The following is a 17,827-nucleotide window of genomic DNA, read 5'->3' as shown; positions in this document are numbered from 1 at the left end:
CAAAGAAATCTGAATAGATCCCTCTTGGTTTAGAGCTGACAAAGCACAGGTAAATCATTATTTACTGAATCTTTGCCTTGCACATGTATGTTGCCTGCATCACTCTGAGTCACAGCATTTATTATTTATAGTCCCAGAAGGACACTCTATAAGAAATTGTTCTTCCTGCAGTGCTTTCGAACCAAAAGTGCATCTCAGTTTGAGAGCACAAAAAAATTTCATGCCTGAACTAACAAAAAAGTCTTTGTATTGATAAATACAAAAGGAGACAAAGGAAGCATTTGGTGTCTGGACACCAAGACTGAGACTCCACACACAGAGGATGACATTTTGATTCTGCAAAAGCTAACATTAAAACTCATGTCAAAAGGACCAGGACTTCAGCAAAATACTGAAAATTCTTAAGCAAGAATATACTTTGACAGGGAAAAAGGTATTTTTGGAAGAGTATCTCAATGGCCAAACGTCACTTTGCTCAACTGTGTTAAGCATAATATACTTCCAGGCTTAAGAGATGTAGGGCACAAGTTTTACAAAAATCTTAGGTTTACAAAGGCATAAGTATGATCAAACATGCTATACACACACACACACACGCAGGTTACATCTCAACATCAACCTGAAATTCACAGATATTTATTCTCCTCCACATATATGTGCATATTTTTTACATATAAAATATATGCTTGCTTGCTATGTGATTTTGTCATATACTAAACTATTCACTCTAATAACTCCTCCATCCCCGCTAGGAACTACCTAGCAGCACTGCAGGGACGTACCAGCCTGCTCCTGCCACTGTATGCAATGTGTGTGCAGAGGAATGGCGTGGGAGAGTCACCTGCTTGTTCCCAAGGCAGGAGACGGCTTCAGTAGCTGTTCTGACTCAAGCCAGGTGTCACTTGAGCTCTTTCAAGTTCCCATTTTGTCATCAGTAATGACAGGTCAGCAGGGTGACAGAGATAAACCAATTCCCTCTCCTACAGCTTTGCCAACTGCAGACCTGCAAATGTAATTAGTGCCAATGTGTCTATAAAGGAATCTGAGATAATTCACGCTCCTAAGAGCAGCTTGGTAAGTAAATGATGTTCACCTAGACTGACATGAGAAGCCAAGGGTAAGACATTGCCTGTGAGATCCCTGGGTATGGCTCATGGCCTCACCCTGGTGCTTCCCACAGCCATTACTTGTTAACTATTTTTGCCAAGGCGGCAGAAGATCATCTGCCCTCTCTCAGACAACACTTTAATATGAAGCCTTTATCACCAAAACCTCATCTGAACAAACACATCTCCCATTTTAGAGAGGAAAAGACTGCAATTGTCAAAGGTATCTGGGTAGAATGTATCACACCAGAAGCCACAAAGACAGCAAAAGCTTCCTGGTAAAAATCCACCAACAATCAAACCCTCCTGTGTACTCCAAGGCTGTATTCATCTCCACGGGCTCCAGGGCTGAAGACAGGAGCCAGGCCTCCATGACTACAGGTGACAGTGTAAACATGATAAAAGATAGAGAGGAATAAGTTATCAGCTCTGTCACTGTTGCTCTGAAAAAAGCTGCTGAAGGAGCAGCTATAAGCCTGAAAAACTCTGCTCCCAACACACCTTCCTCCCACCTTCTATTCCCACCACAGTTGCCATGCAAAAGGCCACGGAGCCTCCTGCATATCTGGCAAAGTCCCCCATGGCCACAACTTAGCCTGAAGTTGGAGGTCGTGCCAGCATGGACTTGTCCTGAGAAGGCTGGAGGAAAAGGAAGAAAACCCCTTCTTCCTGTCTGTTGAGACAAACAGGGTAGTCAAAACCAGCAAGCCTCACAGATGTCTTAGGAAATTAAGATATTAATATCACAGCAAAATACACCTGTTGAAAGGAAAAACACCCTTGAATGTGAACATCGTAGGGGTGCCAAAGTATGCAAAAGAAGAGACATAATAGAAACATGAAACTTGTATTTTAGGAACTGTCAGGCACTTAGATCTATGGCGTGAATATATAAAAACTGTGTGGAAGTATCCGAAGGATAGGGCTTAAGATGACCAAGAATTTCACTGCCTTCACTGGATTATGCAACTGGTTTGGAAGTGGGCTTCAGTTGTTCCAGAACTGTTGAGAACTTCAGTGATCTTTGTGGGTCCCTTCCAACTCAGAATATTCTATGATTCTGTGATAGTATTGTTCCCTGATGCTGCCTTTACCCTAACCTTCCACTTTTTGCTATATTCAGAGCCTTCATGCTTTCCTAAAAACCTTGGAGAACCAAAACCTACAAACCAAGGTCCTAGTACTTCATGGAAAGAACTCCACAAGGAAGTAGCAGCAGCGTCTACAATTTTAATCAAAACAGCAATTTCGATCCAAGCTGGAGTGTGTGCTTCAATTAGCCAGTCTCTGACAAATGCCCGGAGGTAGCTAGAACAGCAGCATGACAGGAATATAGTTCAGAGCCAAGCTAAAGGAGAATCTAAATCAAATCAGGGGAAATAAAAAGGTTTACTGCCATTTTGAGTCTCGTAATTGCAAACAGATTGTTTTACCTCCAACACCCCCTACTGACACACCTGTACTCCACATCCTCACATTTTAAAGGGATGCAGCCACCATACAACCCAACCCTATTCATATGACAGTAACAATATTAACACAAATATTAACAACTGATAGGAGCACAGTATCACAGGATACCCCTCCCCTAGTGTAACCACTTAGACTGATGCTAAGGGAACTCAAAAAGTCCATATTCTGGGTGGGGAGCATATCCTGGGGGTGCTAATATTCACATGAAAATTCAGAATAGAGCATAAGGACTCACAAATCATATAAGACAACTCAGATGGGAGGTAAAAAAAAAAAAAGAGTGTTTCCTGACAGCATAGGCTATAGGATTGAAAAATATTTGCTGGCCAACTTAAATACATAATTAAAATTTTTTTAATTAAATACCCCAGTCTGATTTTCCCCATGGAAAAGAACAATTCCTATCTTGTCCCTCATCTGATTACAGTACCATCAGAAGGCCCAGCAGAGAAGTAGTAACACATGGCTGTGGGCCAGGCATTTACTGTTTCAAATGTTGCTCTGAGGGCTACTGCTGCTACTGACAGGGGGGAGAGAAGAAAGCAATATGAATCATCTTTCTCAGCTTCAATGTGAACCACTGCATGCATTAGAGAAAGTGTGATGAATACACTGAATTACTTGTACAAACCCATTCCAACTCCTCCAGGTGTCATATGCAACAATTTACAGTTCAATAGCTGGGAAGAACTTCTTCATGCCCTTGTCAGTTTGAAAATTCATGGAAGGACTATTGAATCTAGGCATATTTATCAAGGGCACGGCAGAAAGAGGAGGAGGTTCAAGCCTGATTTGAGGTCGGCTTTTTTTTTTTTTTTTGTATTAACTTGCTGTTATATTTATTGGAGTAGTAATAAAAAATAAGGTGGTTAATTGATCCCACCAATAAATCAATGCATCATTTCCCTACTACCCTCCTTGTGACCCCACTCGTGTGGAGGTTATAACACCCCCAGAAATATCTGATATGACATTTAATACATGCAAGAAGGTGAAAGTTTCAGAGAAAATGCAGAAAGTATCTGTTGGAAGAGGAACATCTGCAAAACTACTGACACAGCTGCTATTCAGTGGTGGACCTTTGTTGATGGGAGGTTTCTTACCCAAGCCTGCCACAGCAGCTCATTTCTGTTCCTCTCCTTCCTACTGACAAGATCTGCTGCCTCTGTTGCATCAAACGCTGAGTCAAGTATTTCACAATGAGAATCTCTTCAAATAACTGAAGTGTAACCTGTCACTGAGAGAAGAGCAACATCAGCCTGATAAACCAACTGCTGTTTAAAACAGCTCCAGTTAGAAACATCTGCCCTCATTCATTTTGTACAGCTTTGGATCCACGCGCTGATATTTGCAAAGCCAAGAATAGAGTAGTCTTTCAGCTACTTTACACAGTATTTCAAGACATCAAGGGCTCTCCAGATAGCTTCCTACATCGGAATGTGCTTTTCTACTCCAGGCTTCTGCTGGCACTGCTGCTGATGCAGCCTTTCACTGCAGAAGCCACCTAGCCATTATGAGAGTCCTGCAGCACTACCCAAGCACAGGCAAGGCTGAGCAGGTCTGAACCCTCTCACTTGCAAAGCATTCCCAAATGAGCCATAATAAGGACATATGTGCTGTCATACCCATCATCCTCAAAAAGGAAGGTTCTTGTGACCTTGAAGGAAAGACAAGACTAAAATATACATATATATTGGCCATAGGCAGTGAGACCCATTCCAGGTCTGGAGGGGTCAGAGATAGAGGACATTTATCATCACAAGCAGAACCTTCCTGCTTTGGCTCGTCCAGCTTCACCCTTTCTATGGCAGAATGATGTGCTTATAATCTATCCTGGAGGCTGACAGGAACAATCTGCTGAGGTAGCCAAACCTTCTTTCCAGGCAAAGGGATTAAAGCTACAGCCACAGAAAGCTTCTCTTGCAACTAGAAAGACCCAAATCTGCACCTGTATTAATGCAGCAAGTATGTGAAAGGAGAAAGCACCCAAGTCAGGGGCTGAGGACCGACTAGAAAACAACCATCTTGCCAAGGGACTTATGGTTACACAAAATAACCACCATTTTTTTACCATCAAAGTGATGAAATGCACCAAACTGAAAACCAAAATATACATAAATAAAAACTCTCTTCTCTAATTTGTTTGAATATATTTAACGCTTAAAAATAAGCATGTACCTAAGAGTGTTCCAGTGTGACAAGACATGCACATAAATTAAGCAAGGACTAGAGATCTTTGTGTATAATAGCTTGATTTATGACCTCTGTGCTAAGTATATATATACAGGTATGTAATACATATGACTGTTGCAAAATTCATATAAAAGTAAGAAAGAGACTACATATTTCTCCTAAGTTTATACCCACATTAAAAGATGACTAATCAGTGGCTTTATAAATCCAAAGAAATTGATTTCAATAAGCTGCTAGCTTCTCAGCTTTAGTTTTATACTTTGATACAACTATAACACACTCAGAAGCCAAGAAGCTGCAAAGCCATATATAAATGTGTGTGGAGCTGTCCCAGGCAACCTTACAGGAGAAGGGAAGGTGAGAGCAACTCCAATCTTCGTATTCTATTAACTCTCCAGTCTCTACATGAACATGAGTAACAACCTAAGTAGTAAAGAACAAACAACCAGAAGCAAGGAGCAGAGGTAAGAACAAATCATTAAAAAGTGATAAGCACCAAGGGCCCTAACTTATCTAAGGGCAGTAAAAATGGAGACACAGAGAAAACCACATCATTTCTTCTCAAAATGAATCTGGTCATATAGTTTTAGTGCTGAGTAAGTGACTGCTTTGATGCAACACCACAGTGTCTATTAGAAAGCTGAGCATTTCATATATGCTTAGAGGTCTGATAACCTATTTTCCCAGGTGTGTCTCTCCCCTCCTTCTAAAAGAGGAAATTACACAGCATATTAATCTTTGTGCACCTTTTTATTTTTCACCCCTCCTCCTCTTCCCTCCCTCCACTCCTCCCATCCGTTGTGAAAGCTAAGCAGGAAAATATTGAAATAGAAATTGAAATAATTGACAACAGCAGGAACAGCCTGAGTCTGGTTTGGCTCACCAAGGTGAGTTTACAATATGGTTGAGTCAGTGCAAAAAAGAGGTCATGAAAGTGCTGTCACACACCTTTCTGGAGAGGGCTTTTTATCCTCATAGGTACAGATGAAAGGCTCATCTGCTGGGGAAACTAATCTTCCAGTGCAAAGAGATTTCAATTCACAAACCACCAACAGCACACTCAATTTACATTACAGGTGGCCAGCTAGGAGGGGGAAAACAACAGCAAAGTAAGACACAAAGCAATTCACAGTTCACTCATTTCCAGCTCATCAAAGGCTAACCAGTGAATGTCCCATGCAATGGACTGTGATCGTTCTGTAACCACATTTGACTGTCTGCTTGCCACGAGCAAATGCAAAACCCCATCACGTGCAGGGAATCACTGACAATACAAAGCGCTTCTCTTCTGCAGCCCCTACACCCAAACTAAAGAGGGTTTTTTCCCTGGAACAAAAGAAGGGACAGAGGCAGATGGTTTCAAATACCTTCAAGGCATTTCCAAAGACTGTGCTTAAATATTTCATTGGTCACCAGTAATTCAAAATTCACATACAGTTTAAAACTGCAAATGAGTCTGAGTTTAAAGAAATCAAGGTCTAAACTCTCAGTTGGGTACCACTCCTAGAACAAAACACATTCACACTAGTACACCACTGTAGGGAAGTGTTATTCACAGAACAGTGTGCAAAATTGGGCCCTAAAACATAATGGGTGAAATTTTAGCACCAAAAGAAATTAACATCTCTCAGCATGGCTTTGAGAAGAATGTAGCAGAAACATCCCAAACAGGCTGGTTTAGAAGACAGGAAGCTGAGAAGGGAGAGCAAAGCTTATTTTTCAGTTGTTAGCTGTAAGACTTTGTAAGAGGAATCTTTAAAAAACTATACGGTCTACTATCTGAGAGCATAACTAGATAAATAAGGAAGATCTGCGTGCAAGCCCACTTCATACAAGGGGTACATGGAGCACAACCAGGAAACTCATTAGAATTCCTTGCAGTCACTAAAGCATGGTCCTAACGTCTACATAGCTCCAAAGTGAAGAAAGAGATGGTTCTCGGAAACAGAAGTCACCTATGTCAAATTTACACAACAAGGACTTGCAGGCAAGGACTCAAACCCAGTAATTCAGCTCCTCTTTGCTTCTTGAGCAACAAAGAAGCCAGCAGATCGGACTTGAGAGACATCTTTTTCTGCTAATTACATGATAACAGTTTATAACAGAGATTGTATCGCACCCATCTCTAGAGAGCAAAAATACACGCATAATCAAATTGTTAAGGTAAAAGAGTAAAAAGATGGAAAGGCAATTAACACCATTACAAAGAAATCTTTGCAACAGAAAAATGAACCATTTTTACTGAAAATTACATTTTCTCAGTTGAACTTAGGCAAGTAAGCTGGATGGTGCAAAACCCACTTATTCAAAAATACAAAAAAACCCCTTCTGTAATCAAATAAACTCTTATGCCTCTCACCTTTAATCCCAGGCTCCATATACGCCATCTCCCCACAAGAACCAAGAAATCCTTGCTTAACATCAAAATGCCCCTTGGCCCCTTTTTACTCACATGTGGCCTTCAGAACATCTAGCAGCTGAAGAAGGGGCTTCTGGATGCAACTGGGCAGAGAAGTCCTGCTGTCAGTGATTACCTAGATCTCTGTTTCAGTTTTATAAGGCAGAGTCAAAGGCCAGAGGGGAGGAGGACACTTGCAGGTGTGTTTTGAAAGGAAAAGCTGAAATATTTTACAATTGAAAAGGGAAACATCAGTTGGTTTGGATGTAAGAATTGTGCAGCACAGCCTCTCACAGGTATGACAAAGAAAGCTTTGGTGCCCGAGATTATCAAATGGCAACAAAAGCTGCATGCAGGATGGGAAAAGTTAGTGAAACTTTTCAGCTGTCACTGGAAAAAGCTTGAAGAAATGAAGGGGCAAATTACTGAGCCATTTGCTTACTTAGCATTTGTAAGGAAAACTTCCAAGTTAAGTCCAAATAGCCAACTATACTTAAAACTCAGGTGTGTCTCTTCTCAAACCTAAACAAAAACAACCTAAAAGAATAAAGAGAACATAGGACTAAAATAAAGGGAAGGAAGAGAAGAAACAAGTAGGAAGGGAATAGAGAACAGAAAGATGACGCACTTGGACAAAAGATATACAGCAGAAGAAGACTTTAAAGAACAGAAAAGACCAGACAGGGAAATTAAAAACAGAGCCCTCCACTAAAGAACAACCAGGAAAGACCCAGATGGAGAAAAGATCACAGCATCATAGAATATGCTGAGTTAGAAGAGACTCATCAGTATCATTGAGTTCCACTCCTGGCCCTGCACAGGACACCCCAAGAATCACACCGTGTGCCCAACAGTGGTGTCCAAATGCTTCTTGAACTCTGTCAGGCTTGGTGCTGTGACCACTTCCCTGAGGAGCCTGTTCCGGTGCCCAACCACCCTCTGTGTGAAAAACCTTTTCCTAATATCCAACCTAAATCTCCCCCAACTCAGCTTCATGCCATTTCCTTGAGTCCTGTCACTGGTCACATGAGTGAAGAGATCAGTACCTGCCCCTCTGCTTCCCCTCGTGAGGATGTTGAAGACCGCACTGAGGTTTCCCCTCACTCTCCTCCAGGCTGAACAAACCAAGTGACCTCAGCTGCCCCTCATACGGCTTCGCCTCCAGACCCTGCACCATCCTTGTGGCCCTCCTTTGGACACTCTCTAAGAGCTAAATGTCTTCTTTACATTGCTGTGCCCAAAACTGCACAAAATATTCAAGGTGAGGCTGCACCAGTGCAGAGCAGAGCAGGACAATCACCTCCCTGGACCAGCTGGCGATGCTTTGCCTGATGCCCCCCAGGACATGGTTAGCCCTCCTGGCTGCCAGGGCACTGCTGACTAATATTCAACTTGCCATTGACCAGGATCCCCAGGTACCTTTCCATAGCACTGCTCTCCAGCCTCTTCTTCCCTAATCTATACACACAACCAGAGTTGCTCCATCCCAGGAGCAGAATCCAGCACTTGCCTTGTTAAACTTCATAGGGTTGGTGAGAGATTGCCCATCTCTCTAATTTGTTTAGTTCTCTCTGCAGGGCCTCTGTGCCCTGAGGGAATCGACAACTCCTCCCAATTTAGTGTCATTAGCAAACCTACCTAGTGTTCCTTTGAGTGCTGTGTCCAAGTTGTTAATGAAGATGCTGAAGATCTAGACCCCTCTGCCTGCTGCACACGGCCATCAGCAGCCAGAAAAAAACCAGCTACCCTCCTTTAGCCACTTTTCCAAGAGATTTCTTTCTCAGGCTGGTGGAGAAGAAGCCAGTGTACAGAGTTTCAGTCCAAAGGCTTTTTACATTGGGCAGGAGGGAAAGAAGTTGAATTGCACATGATTGAAAATTTCTACATATTTCCCTGTTCACAAGGGAGGAAAAGCTATGCACTCCCATGTAACATCCTCAGTCTCTTCTAACGCTTCCACCCTTCTAGGCCAAGGCGCTGTGCTACAGACAAGGTGTTATTAGCTACTACAGACAAGGTGTTCTTCTGCTCATGGTTAGCAGACATGGGCAGAGTGTGAAAAGCAAGCAGGAGAAGTGGATGGATGCATCTGTGAGGCAGCAAACACCAGACCATTAGGGTTTCCATCTACATCAGTTCACACCATAGAGTCAAGGACAGTAGCACAGAAGAGAACTACTCTCAGACTACTCTTCCAGGGGATAGGAAAAGGCTAATTTCCTTATCCTACTTCAAGCCACTAAAACAAATCAAACTCCTTTCGCAGAAAGAGCTTTGCTTACGCCACTCAGTGTGGTGCCAGGTATGCACCAATGGAATCAATGCTTGTGCTTAGATTTAAGGATGTACCTAACTCCTAGCTGGATCAGCACTTTCAACCACACATCCTTGTAGGCCAAGGATTTGCATTCTTACACATCTTTAAACTTTCCAGGACATGTCATTTATCATTCTGACCGTGATAAAGGATGGCAATACCCTGCTCATTTATCTTGCTCTTAGTACTCTGCAGAAAACAAAAATATAGATTTTTTAACAACGAGGTAGAGGACACCAACATCCCTCTCCCTCTCTGATAATTTAACTATAACATATCGCCACCAGGCTTAAATCAGAAGAAGGGAGAAAACGCAAAGGAAGAGAGGAAAAAAGTGGGGGAATGAACACTTACTGCAGTAGAAATAAACAAAATATCTATTTACAGATCACATATGAAAAGAACATCTCTATTAAATGTGATTTTAGAAGAACTGACAAGGATAAATCTACATGAAGTTTCAGGTAATTCAGCCAAAACATGGAAAATACACATTACTCTGAGTTTATGAAGGGCTTAGTTTTATCGGTACTATTTATACACACTTTCTTGGTTCATTTTAGACATACTGAAAGATTTTAAACCAACAGACTTGAGTGCTCACTGATTTTAAAAGACAACAGCTCTCTATTTTTTAACATGTTTCTACATTATATATGGGCTGTGTACTCCTCCAGACTAACAAACCCTGATAAATTACGTTCTGCCTCTAGCCAGGCACTTCAAGTAATCTCCACTCTCCCACCTCCTCATCACATGAAATAAAGATGAAGACCAAACAACGTCAGTCACATTGTAGATCTGCTCAACCTCCACCTGTACCTGAAACAACACAATACATGTGTTGAGATCTTCATCAGTCTCCACCCACTAGAAGCTGAAATTTTTGCTGCAATGGGCTGAGGCAGCTCCTGAGAGGGTGCTGGCTAATACACACCCTACCCAGCCAGCATTAAGCAAGACTGCATCCAGCTCCTCTCACCAGTTTCTCCTGATGGGATTGCTCTCCTCCCTGACTGACTTTCTCTTTCATGCCCGGATAAGTGATTTCGGCTGCACCTGCGGTCTGCGATACATTTAACCAACAGCACAGTGTGCTCCATGACCTGGCTGCTCCCCAGCCACGTGCCTGCAGGAATGCTGCCTGGAGCATTAAGCCCACTGCATGTGCTTGAGCGCACACGTCCCATTTCTGACCTGCTTCATTACCCTTTTCTCGGCAAGCTTGCCCACAGTTAATTTAATGTGTTTAAGGACTGAAGACCAGCCTCGCCACCATGCAGTGCTATCAAATATGTTACAGGCTGAGAATTTGGCCACATTCCATCTATGGGGTTTCTTCCAAAGTCCCCTTCTTCTGAAAAGAAGGGGAGCTGAGCTGACGCTTGATCAGTATGAGAACAGTGCTCCATCCAACACAGCCCGCCATGACCAGAGAGCTCTTTGCACACACAGTCTTCCCCTACAACGGCACAGGAGCTGGATCATTTCCAAATCTCCTGATCTGATACTCATAAAGTATGGAACAAGACTGGAGTACAAAACAGTGTCCCTATATTCAGGCTCTGCTGGCCTTGTCAGCTTAACACAAGGTCTGTGTACAGCTACAGAAGGGCATTCACATTCCCCAGGCCAAGAAGTAGCATTGAGGAGACACAAGAATAACTAGAGGCAAGTAATACTTTCCAGCTTCTTCCTTAAAGAGCCCCCTGAGCCTGAGGACTGTCATGTTCAGCTTTGAATCCCCATGGAAGAAAGTCTTTTCCTTTCCAAGGGTGACTTCCAACTTCATCAACAGTTAGCAGGATGTAACGATCCAGAGGCCCAGTATAACCACCACAACTTTGAGACAGAAGAGGGGGACAGTCTGTGCCAGAACCACACCTGGACGTGCCTTTGCACTGCAATCCCATCTCTGTCTACAGGCTTCCTCCCAACCCCTTCAGAAGTCCCTGTACTATGCTTTCTACCAGTACTATATAAACTAAAAACCTTGAAAGTTCAAACACAAATCACTTCTTTTCTGATCTGGCCAATTAAAAAATGAAGAATGATAACAAGTTGTGAAATTTATCTTGTCACCAGCCTAATTGCTCCTCAGAGTTTCAAATTATGGCAGAAAAAAATGAGGAAAAAACTGAAGTGCTTATAGCTTGTTCAGATTCTGGTTTACAAAGTACAGCATTGTCTTTTTCATTGTGTGAGGAAATGCAATTGCACTGTGGACCTCCACATCAAAACCCCCCTACTTTAAGTAATTATTTGAGTATTAAATCAGCAAGAAAAGAATTACTCTAGCTATTTCAGAGTTGCTTATTGCTTTTATACATGTGATCTGTCTGCAAAGGTTAATACCAATTTGTCAAAAATGTTAGTTCTTTTTACTACAGAATTATTATGGTATTAGGATTTAGGATTAGGATATCGAGATACTATGATTATTAGGATACCTGGTGGTATCCTAATAAATACAGAAATGTTTTGAGATCTCCTTTCTAAAGAGGGACTGGGTAAGGAATGAGGAGTAAAGGAGGAAGAAAAGGCTCCAATGTAAGTAGGTGTGAGCTTGTCTACAGATGGAGAGGTAAGGATAGAGAAAGATTAAGTGAGGAACCCAGCATTAAAGAGAAAAAAAAAATCAACAACAAAACTACGAGTCGACTACAAACCTTCCAAGTAGAAGTACAGTACCCTAGCTGCACTTAAATGCATTTGGTTTAAAGTTACTCATTCACTTTTCTTCACTCATTCACTTCTTCACTAAAAAAGTCACCCGTAAGTACCAGAAATAAAATCCCAACAATCAAAAGCAATCAAAGTTACATTTTTAAAGCTAATTCTGCCCCTCTCTTCTTCCCCCCAAGCTTCCAACTTCCCATCTCAGGGCTGTCAGTAGCTGTCAGCAGATCATATGAGAAATTCATCTGAACATACAACATAACTTGACAGGCAATACATCAGAAAACCTAAATGTGACAACAGCAAATTCCACCAGATGGTCCTGGATCATATCTATCTATTGAAAAAAAAAATTTTGACAGAAAAAAAATCCCAACCACAGAAAAGCAGAACTGAAGAAGAAGAAAAAAAAATAAATCTGGTATATATTCACTGTTTCACCCTTTGTCGTATCGATGCTAGAAAAGCAGACACACAATACCTCCAGCTTGTCCTCAACAGCTTGTCCTGTCATAAATATCTATATGTATATTTAATCCTCCTACCCTAAGAAAAGGCTTCTAAATAAAGATGCCTCTCCATTAAAGGCAGTATGTGCTACTAATAATGCTGCTTTCCAACTGAGAAAACTCTGTCAATGACTCTGGAGCCTGGTCCTGCTTCAGCAGCAACATGGTCTCCAGTACACCATAACTCTGGGAGTAGCTGCGAACTTGAAGCACTTTCAAGACTCACTGTTTGCTGCCCTTCCCATCTCCCTGCTGCTTCTGTAGTCAGCACAGATTCTGTTTGGGTTCAGGCTGCCTTCAGACCTCATCAGCCTCTGCAGCGACCCTCTTGGGAGAGACCTTGGATTGCCTTGTCCACTGTCAGTCATGCAACCTGAGGAAGGCAGATGAGACCAGCAGGTCAAACGGTCAGGCTGTCACTGTTCAAGTGAGACCTTCAGGGACATCGTTCCTTGCTCCTGTTCTGCCCCTGCCTTCAATAGCTGTGTGCAGATACATGTTCTGCTCTGTGAGAAGTAGTTGTGTGTAAGTGCAAAAAACTACTGTGCCTCCTTGTCCTCCCAATTACACATGCTCTGAAGTAAGAGGCATGTAGTCAAATATATTTTTTAGTTGGTAAAGCGAAGAGTGCACACGAGGAATGAAGACAGTGAAGGATGTGGTGTTATTTTATCAAACATTTAACAGGACAGGGTAGTTATCCAAAGTTCTTTGGAAATCTGACAGCTTCTTTGAATACAAAACTGTGGCTGTGATAGAAAGCAGATCCACTTGCTGCCAGTGCACAAGCTTCACTCCACAGATTAGGACTCAGCAAATCTCTCTTCAGGCCACTGTGGCAAAATCAGTTTCCACCAAGAAACCAGAATGATCCTTTAACAAAGGAGTATTTCTGTATATCATAAATACCTATTTTCCTTCCCCTAAGGAAAGCTCCTTCCATTATAAACTCTCCTTTGTTGTCAAAGGAAGTACACCCATTTCCTGAGTGAGAAACACCTGAGAGGGGGGATTACTCCAGTGCACTGCTGGGGAACTGGGCTGCAGTCGAGCTTCAGAAACTGCGAGTGGACTGGCTCCAGAGATTGCTAATGAAAAGGGCTTTTTTAGCAATGACAGGTGGCTACTCCCTGACTTCTGAAGAAGCAGTTTATTGTCTCCATCCAATCCATTTTACAATTATCACCTTTAGCACAGAGACAGAAAGCTACTTTTACATCATAGACCTGAGAACAAAAGACTTACAAAAAAGTCAATTCTCCCCTCCTCCTCAAACTTCAACAAGGAATATTAGATTTTTTACTCTGCCTTTGTCATTTTAACATAAAAGGAAAAGTCAGTGACATTTCCAAGTTTTGTTGTTGTGCACCAGTGGGGTTTCAAATACTGCAGAGGAACATAATTACATTTACAGACACTTTTGACTGCAACTTAAATGTTGAGACAGCAATAATAGTCTCTTAAAGATAAGAAAATTAGGCATTTAGCTCAAAAAGTATGTTCTGGTTAAACTGAAAATGGACACCACCTTTATAGCAGAGTGCCTTTTTGCATCCTAAAGTTTTTCTATAAATACTAGACTATGATTTTCCAAACCATCAACTCCCTACAGAGAGAAAAATACAGATCTTACTATTTAACCGTTCTCAGTAGAAATACTGTAAAACAGGAGGCCTAAGAATAATATGTATTTAATAAAATTGAGGAAACCTCCTCTCATTCTGATATTTAAATATATCTCATTAGAAAAGCAAAAATAGTGCAAATCAAAGTCCATGAATCAGCTGTTTATTTATTTATAGGCATTTATATAGCACTCATCACCATAGCAACCAGGAACCTTTTTTCCTTCTTGTTCAAAGGAAAAGTTGTAATTTTGAAATGTGATCCTTTGATGTCACAGCGCAAACAGGTACCAACGTCCTGTGCTGCAAACACTTAGGCAGGTGCTTAAAATACATGAACAGACCTAAGTCAATCACAGACAAAAGGAGAGGGAAACAGATAAAGGAAAACTGAAAGGAAAGGAACCAGGAAGCAAGCAAGAACAAGGGAAAGAGCGAAGAAGTAACGGCATGTGAAAATTCACAGTGCACTGTGTCCAACAACAAGCCCTGATACTTTTTAGCTGTGTTAACAAGTGACTGGTTCATGAAGCACAGTTCAATTAATGAAGATTAATCAACAAGTTCCAAATATAAGCTGAAGACACCGGTGAATATTCTTGAGCAAGAATTTCCAAAAGGATAGTAGCTTAAAAATGAGGCTGCAGAGAGGGCTGTCTCTCTTTTGAGAGCAGAGAAGTCACAAGCCTCACTTTGACTGCTACTCTCTTCTGATCCCCCAGCAATTAGCCATTATCAAATTCCCACAGAATTTACAGACCTTTTTAAAAATGCCATCTGCTCACAAAACATCAAAGAAATGAGTAAATTAGAACATTGCTCCTGTATACACCATTATAGAATGAATTACTAGGTATGTCCTGCAATTGCAGTTTCCCCATGATACTGCTGGGAACTACTTTTCAGATCCTCAAAAGAGATTGAAACTGGTTTTATACTATTTTGTCTGGTTGCTTCCCACCACCATATAGATTATACCCATACAAGCACTATGTAGTACTCCAGATTCTTTTTAAAGGTAATGAACTTCTAATTGGGACAGAAAAAAAAAAAGATGAGATCTTTGGTCTGCTGTCACTTTGTTATATAAGAGATGTTATCATGAATATTTCCTCAAGACATGGGTATGTGAAATTATATCTCAACTCTGCACTTAGTTTGATGCTACTGTCTTAATAAACCAATACTGTCCAAAGCAGTTAAATAAGGAATGTTCAGTTGTTCCTAAACCAAACATAAATCTTTACACTAGACTGGTGGTTATTTCGTAGTCTTTTTTTAAGCTGTATTCTAAATAGGGCAGAAGCTGCATGTATGACAGCAGAAGTGACAAGTTCCTTATCTGGAAAAGCACCAGCAGGCACCGTTATCAGAGCAGACCAGCTCTTTTAAAGTGGATTGATGAAGCTATTTTTAAGAACACCTAATAACATCACAGAGGAGACTCTGATCTCTGCAAAGGTGAGCCACACAGCTCGATACTCCTGGGAGGCAGCTAATGAAACTGAAGCTTGTCATACACAGACTGCGTCCAGTAATTGGCTTTGAAGACTTGCAGTTGAGGCTCCACCCTGCTGAGCTCAATGTCGCGCTCACAGCTTGCTCCAAAACGCCGGCAGAGCTGGGCACTGTGTGGCACGACCAAACCTGAGTGGCTGTGCCTTCACTGCCTGTGTCACCGGGCCCAACCTGCGTACTTGTAAGGCAAAAAAGAAACCTACTTTCTTCCAGCACATTGCACCTACTGGTTCGCTTCCAGGACAGGGAGAGACAGTTGTTGGGGGAAGGTGGCAAAATGGTATTGGAGCAGGCGGTGTGCTGATGGAAGAGGAGGGAACACGTGCTACCGCAGAAGGTGAAGGAAAGGGGTGAAGACCTAAAAAGAGAAGGAGGGTCCCATGTCGTGCATTCATACAGCACAGCAGAACCACCAAGTGCTAGCTGTCAGTGCTCTGTGCCCACTGTGAAAAGTCACTGGCACTGGCTCTCCCAGGAAGGTAGCCAGCAAAACAGGGGAAGCATCACCCATTTTGCCAAAACTCCCCTGACCCTTTCTAGCTCACTCTTCTCCAGGCCTTGTGGACCCACAGACCCATTCTTCCCCTCGACGTGAACCACAAAACTGAATTTGCATCCATCTTGAAACACAGCCAAAGAAATTACCATTCCACAGTGTGAGAAGACTACGAAATTTCTTGAAGAAATTTTGTCTGCACAGCTGAGGACCTCTGATCTGGTTCTCTGATCTGGTTTAACGCTCTCTTTTGCACCACCTCCTTTTTTCGTTTCCTGCCTCCCACCACTTCCTAGAAAAATCTGCTCCTTCACAGCCTAGATACATCCCAGTTGGAAAAGCCATTTTAAACAGAAAACAGGTTCTTCTGCTGAGAAAAGTCATCTATGGCTCTGATTATTTGAATAAAATGATAGTTTTACTTGTGGAGGATATCTAAGCCTCTATGTCTTAAAACACCTCCTAAAAACCTTGCAGTGTTAGAGCACAGGCCAGATATGTTAAAAACTCTGAGGAGCAGTAACTGAATGTGGGCTGCTGTTACAGGGAACCATTTAAAACCACAGCACTTATGGAAGAATTTAAAGCAACAAATTTTAAGAGAAAGGCAGTGAGAATAAGGGGGATGAGAATATTCAACTGATTGAAGCAAATCTCAGTAAGTTCACAGTGGGACGTGATTCGGGAGATTGGAAATTTAACTGGAAAAGGATTTCCATACAGTCCACCCATTTTGCACATTGCTTAATACAGAACGTGCTCCAGGCAATTAGTCCCAAAACATCAGCCAGGTACCTAGAGTGCATGTTCACGACACACTTCATGAATGTTGGAAGCCGAATTCCAGCTCTGATGACAGTTAATTAAAACACAGAAGTCCAAGTAAAGGTGCCACCTTGCAATCATAAACTGATCAAAATGCACCTCGGCACAAAAGCAGTCTGCAAGGCAGGTTTCCTGTATCTAGTACACGCATTTGGTATCTACCACGGCTTTGAAAATGACACTGCAAAATACACATCTTGTCTTACAGCTGATGTGTTTAGCATACATCAGATTTGTGTCGGGGAGAACGTCCTCGCTGAGAATAAAAGCTCTTCTCATTCTCAGCTAAGTCAAGGCTTGAGCTAACAACCCAATCAATCAGTTCGAGTGTTTTGAGATCCCTCTCAAAAGGAGCCGTTTCTATTTTATTATCAGTCAGCAGTCACCGTTTAAAAGTCAGCATATGTCAATAGTTAACCAACTATGGTGCTGGTGTGAAAACACCGATATGTTCCCTCGGCTTTAACAGTTGCTCAGATACAGTCATTATTCTCAACACCAGAGGAGAGTGTGCCTCTTCAATTTATTTTTTTTTTCCCAAAACAGCAGCCTTTATCTTAATAGCCCATTTAAACATCCGGTTAATTGTGAGGGGTTGGAAGGAAGGAAGGGGACACCAGCAGCCTCTAGTGAGCCCGACCTCAGAACATGCATGTGCAACACATCCAGAGCTGACACAAGCAAGAGA

General features: G+C 42.0%; 1 protein-coding gene across 9 annotated transcripts in view; it reads right to left on the bottom strand.

Moving 5' to 3' along the window:
- POMGNT2 (protein O-linked mannose N-acetylglucosaminyltransferase 2 (beta 1,4-)) overlaps positions 1-17,827 on the bottom strand; it is a 31,355-nt gene that overhangs the window by 12,659 nt on the left and 869 nt on the right. For 3 of the 9 annotated variants that reach the window (XM_027675483.1, XM_027675484.1, XM_027675489.1), the window contains exon 2: positions 16,046-16,176. The exons of 4 other annotated variants lie outside the window; for them this stretch is intronic. The gene's annotated coding sequence lies outside the window, so the exon portion shown is untranslated. Of the gene's footprint in view, positions 1-3,682; positions 3,705-12,901; positions 13,049-16,045; positions 16,177-17,827 lie in introns of those variants that run through there. 2 more of the 9 variants (XM_027675488.1, XM_027675490.1) reach the window with 2 other exon arrangements.

Source organism: Neopelma chrysocephalum, unplaced genomic scaffold (genome assembly GCF_003984885.1).
Source record: "Neopelma chrysocephalum unplaced genomic scaffold, ASM398488v2 Primary Assembly neopelma1_26, whole genome shotgun sequence".
Classification (NCBI taxonomy): domain Eukaryota; kingdom Metazoa; phylum Chordata; class Aves; order Passeriformes; family Pipridae; genus Neopelma; species Neopelma chrysocephalum.
This window is presented reverse-complemented; position numbering and strand designations above follow the sequence as displayed.